The sequence below is a fragment of the Echinops telfairi genome, unplaced genomic scaffold (assembly GCF_000313985.2).
Source record: "Echinops telfairi isolate 266 unplaced genomic scaffold, ASM31398v2 ScPeMD7_9;HRSCAF=40, whole genome shotgun sequence".
Lineage (NCBI taxonomy): Eukaryota > Metazoa > Chordata > Mammalia > Afrosoricida > Tenrecidae > Echinops > Echinops telfairi.
In genome coordinates, this window is record NW_022103906.1 from 47,090,489 (window position 1) to 47,105,689 (window position 15,201).

At 41.2% G+C, this 15,201-nt stretch overlaps 1 pseudogene; it reads left to right on the forward strand.

The window, feature by feature from the left end:
- The first annotated feature begins 6,809 nt into the window (after positions 1-6,809).
- The window catches only part of LOC101657964, a 16,606-nt pseudogene continuing 8,214 nt past the window's right edge, over positions 6,810-15,201 (forward strand).

Below are 15,201 nucleotides of genomic sequence, written 5' to 3' on the forward strand. Positions count from 1 at the left end.
CCACTGAAAGCGGACCTCACTGCCACCTCCGGGAAGAGATGGCGTGGATGTTAGCGCGGCCCCACAAAGACCATATTTTCAAAGTATTATTCCTTCTTCTTTGTTTCCAACTTTTTCATTCCAACTGCCAATAATTATCAATGCATCTTGGTTACATGCTTGATCAATTCCTGAAAGAAGGCACTGATAAAATTCTTGAATTTCTGTATCACTAGCTTTAGTGGTTGGTGCATAAATTTGAATAATAGGTGTACTGCTTGGATTACCTTGTATGCAGATACACATTATCCTGTCTCACACAGCACTGTATTGTAAGATAGCTCCTGAAATGTCCTTTTTAATAATGATCAACGCAACTTCTCTTGATTGTGTCATTCCCAGCATGGTAAACCAGATAATGCTCTGGTTCAAAATAGCCAATACTAGTCCATTTCAGCCCATTAGACCTAGAATATCGATCTCCGAACTCACCAGCCTGTGATCTCCTTGCTTCCTGCTTCATCTTTCTATATCGCTGACCTGCAGCTACGTGAGTCTGAAAGAGGGCTTAGACTTGGACCCGTGGGCTTGATTTAGACTGGGCAGAGATGCCTTCTTGATATAAAATTACTTCTTAATATGAGTCCTTTTCTTATACATATATGAATGTCACTAGTCTTATTTCTCTAGACAACCCAGTCTAACACACACACTGTCTTCTCCTGGGAACTTAGGAATCATCAAGTTTATCCCCTAATTTCAAGAACAACACAACAAAAAACAAGATTCAAAAAGGGAATTAACTTTTCCAAAGCCAAGCATCTAGTATGATTTTTAAATGCTGAAACTGGAATTCAAGTTTTATTTACATTTTAATGTCATTAACTTTTCACATTCTTTTTAAGGTCTCCAAAAAAGTCACTGTTGCCAAGTCCAGTAGAAACTTCTCCATCTAACGAGATCTCTTGGGAGCACTTTAAACAATTGTTCACTTTTCTCTCATTGAATTATCTTGAACTCCTGGTATTGATGGCACCACACTCTCACAGTTTTCCTTTGAGAAAAAGAAAGAAGGCCTCTACCATCCAATAGCTAGCCTGGTATATTGAAAACTGGACCTTGGGGTTGCTAGGTGCTGACCTGGCACTGAGGTAGGTCATGATTTTTTTCCTTCTAAATATCAGCAATTGCACAAAACATCAGAATTAGTCAGAGTCACTGTCTGACTAGTAAGGATCAGTACAAAGTAACATGTCATCATAGTCTTCTTTGAACATAGTCATAAACATGCACATCTCTCAAAACACAACATTCCAAACATATCCCTTTTTTTGGCTAAAATGATTGACTGATTCTGCTTGGCCAATTACAAATTTAGCTTCACTCTTGTCTTCGCTTCTAAAGACACATCAAGATACTGAACTATGCAATTAACCCCTTAAACCACAGCAAATCACATCCATCTCTACTTCCCCAATACAAACCCAAGACCTATATGTGATGCTTTATGACACTTTCTGGTTCAGACCCTCCTGGTTCCCCAAGGCACGGATACTCTCTTGCTAAAACAAGTAATAAACCCAAGTTGGTTCATTGTAGGGGTGTTTCTTGTTGTCTTTGGATGTGGCGACATTAACTGCCTACCTTACTGCTACTCCATTCCCCAAGCTCTTTTCTCAAACCTTCTTCTTCGTTCAGCACTCCATTTTGCTGTCTTTTCCTTTTCCTTTTCTCTCTGTCCTTTCTTTTCCTCTTCTCCTCATGTATACTTCACAGGAATTTCATCTGTTACACTTGTGAAGGCTAAGGCTGTGGATCATCTTGGCCTGGGCCATGTTTCTAGGTAGCTTGGCAATTATTATATAGTCATCCTTCATGATGAGATCTAATAAACTGTAATTACTTCCATGGTGAGATTTGCTACCAGCAGCCAACAATGGGAAGGGAATTTCCTGAACATTGTGGCCTGATGTCAACATATATGAGCATCCTAGAAATGCTTTCTGCATCCTGAATCAGGATCATCATTATCTGACCCTCAATTCTTTGAACTTGACACATAATGCCCCCTAATCCTGAGAGTTGTTAGCACTCCTCCACAGCCAGCAGCCAGCTGCCTGATCTGATGATCCTGGACTTGTCAGACCTAACTTAAGACAGTACTGTTCAAAATCAAAAAGGGGGCATGTCATACAAGAGGCATGCCAATACACTGTAATTTATCCAAGATTTCATAGAAAACAACTGGTGAACATTCATGAAAGTTTTAAATACATTATAAGAATATACACACAAAAAGGAAGGAAGCAAGCAAGCGAGCCAACGAGAGCTGACAAAACAAGAAGTAAGATGAAGTAGGATGACCACAGCTGGTGGATGCAGAGTGAATGGATCCAAGGTCAATAGGTCAGAGGTAAGGCCAGATGGCAGGCCCTGATGGCTCTGAGGGTCAACAGGCAATAAGACCGGCTGCTGGCTCAAGTTCAAAGAAGCAAGAATAGGGGGTGTTTGGGGGCAGGGGGCATGTTGACAAGGCAGATGCAGGATCTAAACCAGCAAAAGCAAAGAAGCTTTCTACAGTGTTTACATAAATATGAAGTAGATCACAAACCAAGGAAACATCATCACGTCTATGACCTGAAAAGGGTCCATCCTAATCCTCCCACAACTGCTTGGCTGCTCACAGCAGATCTCATATGGAGCTGATTACATTATATTTAACTTCATCAAGGGTGGACTTCAACTGCCAAGCTATTGAGAATCCTGGCTCAGCCAAGTGGACATAAAACCTTATGCAACTAAGTTGTACTCTAGAGCACACAGGGTCACCACATATTGGAATTGACTTTTGGCAATGGGTAGCTGACATCCATCCATTGGCCAATTAAAGCACTCATTTGTTGAAAATAAATATCATAATTTTAATTAGTATTTTTCATTTAATTAGTAAATAAAGTAATTAAATACTTCATTCATATTTTTACTACTTCTTTTTCCAGTAGAATGATTAAGAATGAAAGCAAGGTGATATTACATGAGGAGTTGCTTGCATAGGGTAGGGACTAGAGTGGAAGGCATGTACCCCTCTGCACATACACTATTGGCCAGAACTAAGTCACATGGTCCCACTGAACAGCAAAAGCTGTGCTGTCCTCCCCTGGGGCCCAGGAGGAAAATGAATCTGTTTTGGCAATCACATGTATTGTCTCTGCCATTGAGGCAATATTACTTATAAAGGCTAACTAACCTCATTATTTTGACAAGAGAATTTTATAGCATTTGATTGTAGCATTTAAGTATTGATACACTAAATAAACCATTTCAGTTTATACTCTAAGCAAATATTTTTAAATTATGATATGCTATTTCTAGGGACCCAAGGAATGATATGAAACAAACCTACTCCTCATTTATCAACTATCTCACATGTCACATTTAGGACAATAGTGAAAAATCTACTACCCAAACTATTTTGCTCATTAACAATGTACGAACGTCTGGCAGTAACAAATGCTAAGGTGTAAGACGAGAGCAATGCTGGCTGTGATGATTAAGGTGACGTGTCCACTTGGATGGACTATAATACTCTAGGGTGTGGTAGTTTTGTAAGGACATAGTCATCCTCTATTTTTACATAACAACCTGGCCTTTTAAACCTAGCCATATCATGTTGATAAACTTAGAATTAAGTCAGGAATCAGAACCCATATGTGATATGAAAAATAAGCAAATGTGGTGAAGAAAGTTGATGGTGCCCAGCTATCAAAAGATATAACATCTGGAGTCTTAAAGGCTTGAAGGTAAACAAGCAGCCATCTAGCACAGAAGCAACAAACCCCACTTGGAAGAAGTGTGATAAGGAGGTGCCGAAAAGATCAGTTATCAGGCATCAAAGAACAAAAAATCATATCATTGTGTGTTCACCTCCATGATATGATCGCTGAAGACAAATAGGTGCATAAGCAAATATGGTGAAGAAAGCTGATGGTGCCCAGCTATCAAAAGGTATAGCGTCTGGGGTCTTAAAGGCTTGAAGGTAAACAAGTGGCCATCTAGCTCAGAAGCAATAAAGCCCACATGGAAGAAGCACACCAGACTGTGTGATCACAAGGTATCAAAGGGATCAGGTATCAGACACCATCAGAACAAAAAAATCATATCATTGTGAATGAGGGTTCGAGTGCAGAGTGGAGATCCAAACTCCATTTGTAGACCACTGGACATCCCCTTACAGAAAGGTCTCGGGGAGGAGACGAGCCAGTCAGGGTGTGATGTAGCAATGATGAAACATACAACTTTCCTCTAGTTCCTAAATATTTCCTCCCCACACTATCATGATCCAAATTCTACCTTACAAATATGGCTAGACCAGAGGATGTACACTCGTACACATAGGAACTGGAAACACAGGGAATCCAGGACGAATGATCCCTTCAGGACCAGTGGTGAGAATGGCGATACCGGAAGGTGGGTTGGGAAGGGGGAACCGATTACAAGGATCTACGTATAACCTCCTCCCTGGGGGACGGACGACAAAAAGTGGGTGAAGGGAGACTTTGGACAGTGCGAGATTTGACAATATAATAATTTATAAATTATCAAGGGTTCATGAAGGAGGGGGTAGGAGGGGGGAGCGGGGAGGGAGGAGAAAAAATGAGGAGCTGATGCCAGGGCTTAGGTGGAGAGCAAATGTTTTGTGAATGATGAGGGCAATGAATGTACAAATGTGCTTTACACAATTGATGTGTGTATGGATTGTGATAAGAGTTGTATGAGCCCCTAATAAAATGATTTAAAAAAAAGAAAAATAACACAACGTGGCAGTAGATGGTAAATTCCAGTATACAAAGTAACACTTTATATTGATTTTTTGTTTTCTTTTTCACACTGAGTTGAATAGAACTATTTTGAAAAGGAAGCAGATAGAATATATTCTAAATACCCTTGTATAATGTTTAATATAAGCTAACAGTCTCTCCCCGCACAGAGACCCGCAGGTAACCCACGTAAAATTCAGAATTATGAGAGAGAAAGCAAAGCCTGAAGATATTTTGATGAGCAGCATGTCATTTGCTTTTTGAGGGAAGATGTCATTTCTACAACTGTCATTTAGTCTGGAAAGTTTCTGAAGGAAGTCACTTTGACCTCTTGACAAATTTTTAAAAATGTTTTGGATATTTTATTTGTATCATTTACATTTCTCATGTAGAGAAAGTACATGCTAATTTTTAATAAAACTGGCATTAAATTCCCATACAACTCAACGCAGGTCGCAGTCCCATTGCTTACTGCTTTGGATGGATTACTTAGCTTCCCTTTCCACTTGTTTTAAGAAAACATACATTGGCAATAATAATCATATCAAAGGATTACATGAAGTAATACATGCATTGCAATTTGCCCACTGGTTGGCACAAAATAAATATCTTTAAAATGAAATATGATGATGATGTTGATGATTACAATGTTTTTAGAGATTACTAACCAGTTAGATATGTTATCCAAAGATACACTTCAAAGCGAAAACTGATACAGGGTAAACCCTAATTTTGTCTTAAAAATGTTCAACAAACAAAGACAGACAGGAAGGAAATTCTCTAACATGTTCAACAATGGTGTCTTCAGGTGGCACAATTGTGAATGTTTTGTTTTCTCTCACACACGTTTTGAATTTTCATGTGTTTAGAGTAAACGTTTTATTTCTTTTATAGGGCCTCAATATTCCTCTCACTTTCAAACTTCGTGCGCACACAATTGCCTTATAAACATGATGTGATTCTGTTATGTTGGTTCCTCATAAAGACAACATCTCCCAGAGGAAATGCTTGTCCTTCCTTTTGTGATGGAATAATTGGCCAGCAACATCAAACATTTATCAGCTGAGAAACAAGTAGTGGTTTTTTTCCCATTAGATTTTAAAAATCAACAACAAAGTGCCAAAATTCTTTTTTCAGATCCTTGTTTTCCCTCTTGTTTTTTTAACATGCACCTGGATCCGGTTAGAATCCAGTTGGAATGTATGTTGGAATAGTTCCAACTAATACATCATGTAAAGTATCACTAGCAGCTAACAAGGACAATGAGAGCTTTAGAACTCTACAATCCCAAACTAGCGTAGCGTTTCTTTAATGCTGGAGCTAAAACTCACTGAATGTACACATTCACGGTTGCTCATGAAGTTGGGTTTTCATTAGCCAATATTTCAAGAAGATTGCCACCACATCCTTCCTCCTCATCTGTCTTGGTCTGGCAGCTTCATTGAAACTCTGTTCACCATGAGTGACCATGCTTTCTGAAAATATTAGTGGCCTAGCTTCCCGCATCAGAACAACACAGAATCCAGGACACCAGTATGAGACACTGACAGAGAAGTGGTGGTATGCTGAGTAAATCATCCAAGAAGTTGGAGTACATGAGAAGAACATGGTGTTAAGTTTGGAGGGAGACTTATAACAGCCTTTTATGTGCAGATAACTCAACCTTGACAGCAAAGAGACTTTGACGGCTTTCAGTAGGGATTACACTTCAATAAAGGAAAGGAAATCTTCACATATAGATTAGTAAGCACCCTCTTGATAAATGGGGAAAATTTGAAATTGTCGAGGACATATTTTTACTTTATTTTACTTGAATCTGCCATCAACACTCACAGAGGTAGTGGTCAAGAAATCCAACAGCATGCTGTTTGAGGAAAATGTACTGCAAAAGCCCTATGTAAAGTGTGAAATAATAAAAATATCACTTTGAAGACTGAGGTATACCTGCCCTAAGCCATGGTATTTTCAGTCCCCTCAGGTGCCTGTGACTGCTGGACAAGGATAGGACAGGTCATGAAGAAATGGACGCCTTTGAACGACGTGCTGGAGGTGGACAGTGAAGGCCCCGTGGACTGCCAGAAGAACAGGTAAGGCTGTCGTGGAAGCGCTGCCAAGCTATTCCTTAGAATCAAAGATTTCCCAGAGAATCCCCCACACTTTGGACACGCTCTCGGGAGAGAACGGTTCCTGGAAATACATCCCCCAGTGGTAACGTGAGGGTCGGAGAAAAAGAGGAAGAACCTCATGGCACAGTGACCCGGCATTGGACTCGAACAAAATCATTGATTTAGGAACACAGGAAAAATTGCATCATGAGCAAAGATTCCATTTTTCCATGGCTTTCTCTGTTTCACGAACATTTCTTGAGCAAAGCTAACCTTTGTATAATGAAAATCTCTCTTTTAACCTGTATTCAGTTTGAGTATAGGCAACAAAAGTGTGCTTGATATTTTTTTTTCTTAAGTGGGTCTCTTTGGATGATGGTGATTTGATTTACAATCGGATGGGAGTGAGCTCACACAGGAAGAGGCCTTGGGTTGCATTAAACTTGCCCACATGTGGCCGGCATGATGAGTGTGCAAAAGCTTTTGCCCTGGGGAATGAAAGGCCCATTGCCCCAAATGATGGACGAGTTCCCTCCTGCAAATACTAAAAACTGTACATGCCTGAGGTGCCCCTCCCAACTCCAAGACTTCCGCACCTGCTTGCCTCTTGCTTTCCTTCTGCGCCATTTCACCTGCAATTTCCCCATGGGAACACATTCTTTCCCAAGAGAATGTTATTCTTGTTGGATTGTTTATATTTTCTTTTAGACATGAAACAGTATCTGGCCTTTTGTGGATGTTTTGTCTGCTCTACTGGATTTTTAAAAATGCCATCACCTTTTTATTGATTTTTTTCCCTTTTAATCTATTTTCTTTTCTTCTTTCATGTTCAAAAGGAAACACACCCCAGTTGAAGGAGCGTCAGCAAAACCAGGGTCCTTGCTTGCCCTGATGAACTCTGGGAAGATTCTGCCAACGTCCTCCTCTGGTCTGTGTGACCTCTCCTGAGCTAGTGTATGTCTTGATCTGATGAGCTTCCTTCTACGTTTATGTCTTGACTGATGAGCTTCCATAGCCAGTTCTCCTTTGCATGCAACAGAAGATGAAATCGTAGGGAGCAGGGAAGGGAGAGAGGAGGCTGTAAGGCTGGGCTGTGTCAACACCAGCTTCATTCCTTGTCCAAACCCATGAAGTGACCCCGTGTTGTGCTATTTCTCAAAGTGCTTTGTCGACATCAAAGAAGCCCCGTCTTGCAAAGAACCTCTAGGGATTGGCTTGACTTCCTCTCTCAGGTTCTTTGTGCTGTTTTAATGCAAATACCACACGTGGGTGACTTTAAGGAACAAAGTTTTATTTTTTCACAGTTTGAGGAGCGAGAAGTCTGAAGGCAGGGTGTCAGCTTTAACAACAGTAGGTTTTCTCAGTGGGGTTGGCTCTGGGAGTAGGCCCAGGCCTCTTAAGTTTGTTTCTTGGTTCCTTGCGGATCTCTTATGGGATGGCATCTGGCTTTCCCTCCGCCCCCCCCCCTTTTTTTTTTTGCTTGTTTGGTTGCTAATTCAATCTCCCTTTTTATGTCATGAAAGAGATTTACTTAAGACCTAGCCTACGTGAGTACTGCCTTATTAACATAAAAAAGAAAACCATAGGTTATAAACCATACAAAAAAAACGAACGCACTGCCCGATGCTGATTCTGACTCACTTTGACCCCACAGGAGAGGGTAGAACTACCCCTGTGGGTTTCTGAGACCAAAACACTCGGGGAATAGAAAGTCTCCTCATCCTCCTGAAGAGCTACTGGTGGGTGCACATTGCCGGCCTTGCAATGAGCAGCCCAGGCCATAACCCACTATGCAATGGCTAGGATATACAACCTAGGATTTGTGAGGGAGATAATTCAATCCATCCTCCCTCCTATCTGACGAATGAACTTGGCTTCAGACTGCCTGAAGACAAGGAACTGTCCCTCTTGAAGAGGTCCAACTGCACTTCCTGTCAGGCACCTCAAATTTCAAAAACCTCTGTCTCTTCTTGGGTTAAAATATTCGTCTCTGTAACTTCTATTCGCTGGTCCTAGTCTGCCCTCTGAAGCCTCTCAGAATGAATCCCCTTCCTTATTTCAAATTCTTCCTAAATTCTTCACATGAACTAAATGAAAGCTGCCACCAACTATCCTAGGAGTCATGGTGAGTACTTAGTGCTTGACTGTTAACCAAAGGGTGATTGGTTTGAATCCATCAGCTGCTCCACCGGAGAAAGATGTGGCAGTCTGCTTCCACAACGGCCAAAGCTTTGGCACCTCCCTGGAAGCAGTTCTGTTCTAACCTGCAGGATTGCTATGAGTTATTAATTAACTGTAAGGTACCCAAGAACAATAATCTTTGGTGATCTTCTCCCATGGGGTAGCAGGAGACCTGGTGGTGTAGTGGTTCTGAGTTGGATTGCTAACCATTAGGTCAACAGTTCAAAATCAGCAGCCACTCCTTGGGAAAAAGATAGGGCTTTGTACTCCCACAGAAAGTTAAAGTCTCAGAAACTCACAGGAGCGGCGCTACCCTGCCCTAGAGGTCACTATGAATTCTTTTGGTTTTGCTTTGTCTTGTCTCCCTTGGAGTAGCTTAACAAATTCCCTTCCCCAGAGTCAACACTGACTCTTAGTGAGTCCCTTTGATTTTCTGAGACCGTAACGGTTTACAGGAGTAGAAAGTCCAGTCTTTCTTCCGCAAAGCTGCTGGTGGGTTTGAACTGTCGGCCATGTGTATCAGCCTAGCGCATAACCACTATATCAGCAGAGATCCTAAGGAGTAGCTGGTGGGTTCTAACTGTTGGCAGTTCTTACATTCGGGTTAGCAGCCAAGTGATACATCACATTACATCACATTGACTTTCCTAAGAAAGAGAGCAAATACCGCAGAACAGGCAATGTATCTACTTGAGAAGACAGAATACCGGAGGCTAAATCTTTGGCATAGTGCTGTATAGCTTTTTATATGTGAATGCTCTAGTATACAACCTTGTATGCTTAAAACATTTGGCCCTTTCTGGCACTGCTGCATTGACCATTTAAAATAGCAATAAACAAAGGGATCAAGGCGCCTGTCCAAATGGTGAGCCTGCTTTTCACACACATGATTGGTAATGGCAAGAATGTGAAGTAATGAAATTCAAGGGCAAAAACTGCAAGCAGATATGCTTTACACCCAGAATGTATATTGTCCCTTTAAAAGCAAGAAAGGATGTGGAATTAAAAATTCCATCACCCAAAGGAAACCACTGTTGAGACTGGTATATTTTCCCCATTCATATATGCTCATAGTGACCCTACAGGGCAGCATAGAATTGCCCTGTGGGTTTCTGAGACTGTAACTGTTTATGAGAACAGAAAGCCTCATTGTTCTCACCTGGGGATTTGAACCACTGACCTTATGGATAGCAGCCCAATGAGTAACCACAATGGTATCAGGACTCTTTCTAAATGAGTTTGACTCAACTCCATGTCAGTGAATGATGTGTATATGAAAATATGTAATGTTGGCAGAATTGGCATCAAAATATATTGAAAATGTTTCCCCTTACATTATACTGTGTGTTCACATCATTACATCACCTTCATAAACATGGTTTTCTCTGTTTTCACATAATGAGAAAATGATATAACACATTCTCAGTTGTTGTTAGGATTTATTTATTTTGTAGTCTTTCTTCCTTACAATAACAAACAAGGGCCCCTTTTCCATTCCAAGCTAAAAAACATACACAAAAAATCAAACGGGAGGTAATGGGTCTGAGAGTGCTTCCTGAACAAGAATTATGGAATAGCACTGTGTAGAAAAAAAAAAACCCAAAAAAACAAAAAACGATGAAACCTTCCAGGAGACATGTCATTCATTGGCCAGCAGAAAGCTGACTCCGAAAATGACAGGCACACAAAGAGCAGATAGTAAAAGAGCAAGATGACAGAAGGTAAGCAGAAAGGAGTGCAGAAATACCACCACACAGCTTCAGAGATGAGAGGGAGGAAGCAAGTGGCCCATCACACACACAGAACAGCTGGGGATGACCAGGCTTTCTGTGGGGAAACAGACATGGTGCAACTTTATATCTTCAGCTAACATTGTGAGCAATATATGGAGAATGGGGACGTATTGGCAATAGTGGCAAGTGATTAAGTTCTACCTATAAACTTTGCCAGTGAATTAACAAATAGTCTTGGCAATGCTACCAAGATGATGTGCATTTACACATGGACTCGCTGGCAAGGTAAACAAGGTATCTGGACATCGAGGACTCATCATTTCAGGTAAGGGGAACAAAAGCAAATAGCTTAAGCTATTTGAGACCAATATTTGAATGAATATGTGCTATGTGTTTTATTTACTCCTCTGCAGTACTGAAAAGGTTATGCAATTCACTGCCAGACGTAGATTCCGATGTTCCTCCAACAGAGACTGACTGAGCACCCTCTGTACAGCCTTCAGCAGAAACTTATTGAACACCCTCTGTATGTTAGGTTTATTGTGCCAACCTGGCCAATTAGAACATGTGGGATTAATTGGGTCGCAGTTTGATTGGCGATAAATGGCCGTCTCCCTCTCTCCTACTCTCTGGTGATCAGAGCATGCTGTTGCTTTAGCTAGTTCTCTGTTTCAACCTGTGAGCTATGCTACCTGTGGTCCTAGCCAAGCCATGGATTGTGTCGCTAGAGCCTGAGGCTCCTTGGAGACTTGTTTTGCCACTCCGCTGGTGTGTACATCGCTTGAGCTTAAGGCTGATGGATTCTGGCATCTTGCATTGCTTGCGTTTGATTACCCATCTGGCCCTGCTTTGCTAAGCTCCCAGGCTACTGACTGTGACCCACCTTGCTGCTTGCTGCCTGTGGGCAGATTCTGCTTGCCTTGCCTGAGGGAGGACTCAGCTGTCTGCTTCCTTGACCTTGGACTCATGTGAGTTGAAGGACTTACAGTATATAAACTATTCCATGGAAGTGAGCTAAACTAAACCTTCTGTACTGTTGTGTAGACTAATTAGCTGTTATAGTCCTTCTTGCTGTATAAACCTATACATATATATTCATAAGAACCCTGCCTAACACAGTATGTATGGTTCTTGACTGGGACTTTGAGAATACAAGGATCCTATATCCATACTCCTTTCTAGAAGGGAAATGAGACACATGTTTTATAGTTTTCCTTCAAAACTTGCTCCAGTTTGGGATTGTTCATGTTATTTGTAATAGTTGTGGTTGTTTGATTAATGTCCTTCATCCTCCAAGACTGTATGTTACATGAGGGAAGACATGGTGTGCTTAGATTATCATTGTTTTCCTAGCATAGTGACTGATACATAATAGATGTCAGCTAATATTTGTTGAATAAATAATTTGTATGAAATTTAGTGATAAGTGTCCCAAGGATATAGTTTTTTAAAAGCTGCTAAATTCATAAGACAAAAGACTAATTCTAGATAAAATCTAATAGTTTGAGTTAATTAATTCCATTGAAAACTTTACAGAAGAACAGACCTTGAGTATCTGGAGACCAGATTAAGGAATTATCACAATCTAGGTGAGAAACAGAGTGGTTATAGGTTCAGCTGCTAACCACAAGTTTGGCAGTTCTAAACCACCAGCTACTCTGTAAGAGAAAGATCAGGCTTTCTACTCCCATAAAGAGCTACAGTCCTGGAACCCTATAGGGGCAGTTCTACCCTATGCTATAGTGTCGTTATGGGTTGGAATTGACTCATTGGCAATGAATTTGGTTTTTGGTTTTCTTGCCTAAGAAGTAATGAGAACTAAATGACAATAAGAGTGACAAGTGGATAAGTATAAGAGGCTTTAAAAAGATAAAATTGTCAAATAATGACTGCCAGCAGGATATGCAGGGCAGGGAGAAGCTGGGTCTAAATTGTGCCCTTTGACTGGTAGGTGTCAACTAGCTCCAGTCTAGAGAGCTGAAAAGTGGACATTGTATGCAGTAAAGTGTCAAAGTTGAAATAAACTAAACTGTTCCACCAAAAAGCCTTAGCTGGTATTTTTCCAACCCATATTCTCATAAGACTTCATCAGAATCAAGCCAAGAATCTTTCCAATTATTGCAAATGAAAGGAAGAACAGATAACCCAACCACGAATTTGCTCGCTGCTTTGGAACGACCTGCCTTTGCCTAGAAACAATTTTCCAGAACCTATCCCTTTTTTCCCAGCTAACTTCTTCACACCCACCGATTGCCATTTAGTCTCTTCTGACTTATGGTGGCCCTCTAAAATGGAGCAGAACTACTGCCCAACGTGCTAAATCCTTACGGGAACAGACAGCCTGTCCTTCTTCATCGAAGAGGCTGATGGGTTTGAAGCACGGACCTTACCATCAGCACCCTAATGCTAAACCAGGGCTCCTTCATTTCTTCAAAGGGTCTATAAATTGAAGCCCTTATTATCTTCTCTTGAATGCAAAACTTCTTTGCTGCACTAATTCATTGTTAAAATTTTTATCACTCAATTCCAGAACCTGTTCTTTATCATATGTATTTTTTTCAGATAACATCATAATGCACATAGGAACTTAGCAAGCCAGGGGTTTGCATATTTTGTAAAGATCATATAATAAGCCCCTCATTTGCATAAAATATGGTACCAGAGGATAGGCATATATAAGTGGGAGCAAAGAGTAGTTGTCCATGGAGTGGACAAGGCCTTAGATTCAGACATGATTGGCATCCTCTCAGAGATGTGGAGTAAGTCAACATCTAAGATTTGTTCAGCAGGCTGGTCCCAAAGCACAAGCCTTTGAGAAATCAACACAAAGATTCTGCTGGAGGTTGTACAGGTGAATAAAGGTTGCCCAGGGTGAGAGTAAAGCAGGGAGTGCAGGCCAGACCATTGAGCACTGTTGAGGCTTGACTGGGCTGTTTGTCATGTGGTTTAAGAAGAAAGAGGAAGAAGGACTGTCCTCTTCTTGGCCCCTAAAGCCATGTCCAATATGAAGCAGCTATCCTCAATGCCGGTATATTCATTGTCGATCCCAAGAAGGCTGACCAGCTTTCCGAAAGCTGAGAATACCAGTTTCTGGGGTAAAAGTAGTGGCTCCAGACTCTTGTGCACCATGTTGACTGGGAAAGGGAAAGTGATAGGGTCCTGAGCCTCCAGCCAGTGGCATGGAAAGAATAATGCCAAGGACAGCTCCTGGTGATGCCGATTCATGTGAGAAGCAGCTGTGAGCCCTTTGCTCGCTAGACCAGTCTGACTGGTTTCTGGTGGGAAATGCTTTGTCCGGCACTGTTGATGCTTTCTTAGGATGTGTTGTCTTTAGTCTCCCAGGATGATCACTCTGGGGAAGCTGTAATATGAAATCAACCTCACACCAGTCTACCCTTGCAGATGTGCTAAGAATCCCCACTCCCTGACACACCAAGGCATACTGTGCTACGTTAAATGCGTTCAAAATATAGAAGACTTTTAAAGGACAAAGCCTGTGTAAAATTACTGTGATTAAATATGTATATATGGTATATATACATACATATAAATGCAAATATATATGTGCTTCCTGGTAGAAAGGTGAGGCTGTCTGCTTCCATTAAGAAACTTATAACTTATGAACCCCCAGGGAGGAGTTTTACTCTGTCTTATAGGGCTGCTAAGAACTGGAATGAACTTGATAACAGTGGGTTTGGGCATATGTATATATACCTATATGTATTTCAAAAATTTGTGAAAATAGAATTTAAAAATAATGAATATATACCCATTTGGTTATATATATAAATTATATATATATACATTTTAAGTCTCTATTATGCTCAAAATAGATAAGCACCTGAACTAGCTAGTAACCACTACTTAGGCCAGGACTTTGAATACAGTAAGCTATCAATGTTGAAATACACCCAATAGTTCCGTAATCATTATGCAACACCATTTGACTCTATGGCCACATATGCAAATTCATTTATTCAAATCAATGGTGTCTTAATGAGGGCCTTACCAAGAGAGGTGGGAGGTTTCCAGTACCTCCTCTCTCGGTTCTTGTCATGCTTGTAAGACAGGATTCAGACAAGAGGCTCCAAGGGAGTGAGTGAGCTCATTAAGCAAGGGTCGTGCCCTGCATGGAGTGTGCGGATGCTGCCTCAGGGAGCGGAGCCGCTCATCACTGCCATCCAGTCTGTGCTGACGCACTGAGATCCTAGAGCACAGGATGTAACTGCTCTCGGGAGTTTCCCAGACCCTCACTCTTCAGGAGGGTAGAAAGGCCCATCTTTCCTGCCCATCAGCCAGTGGTTTCCAACTGCTTCCCCTGCAGATCCCAGTCCAACACGAACCCACTACACCACCATGGCTCCTAATCTGAGACAGTACCCCCCC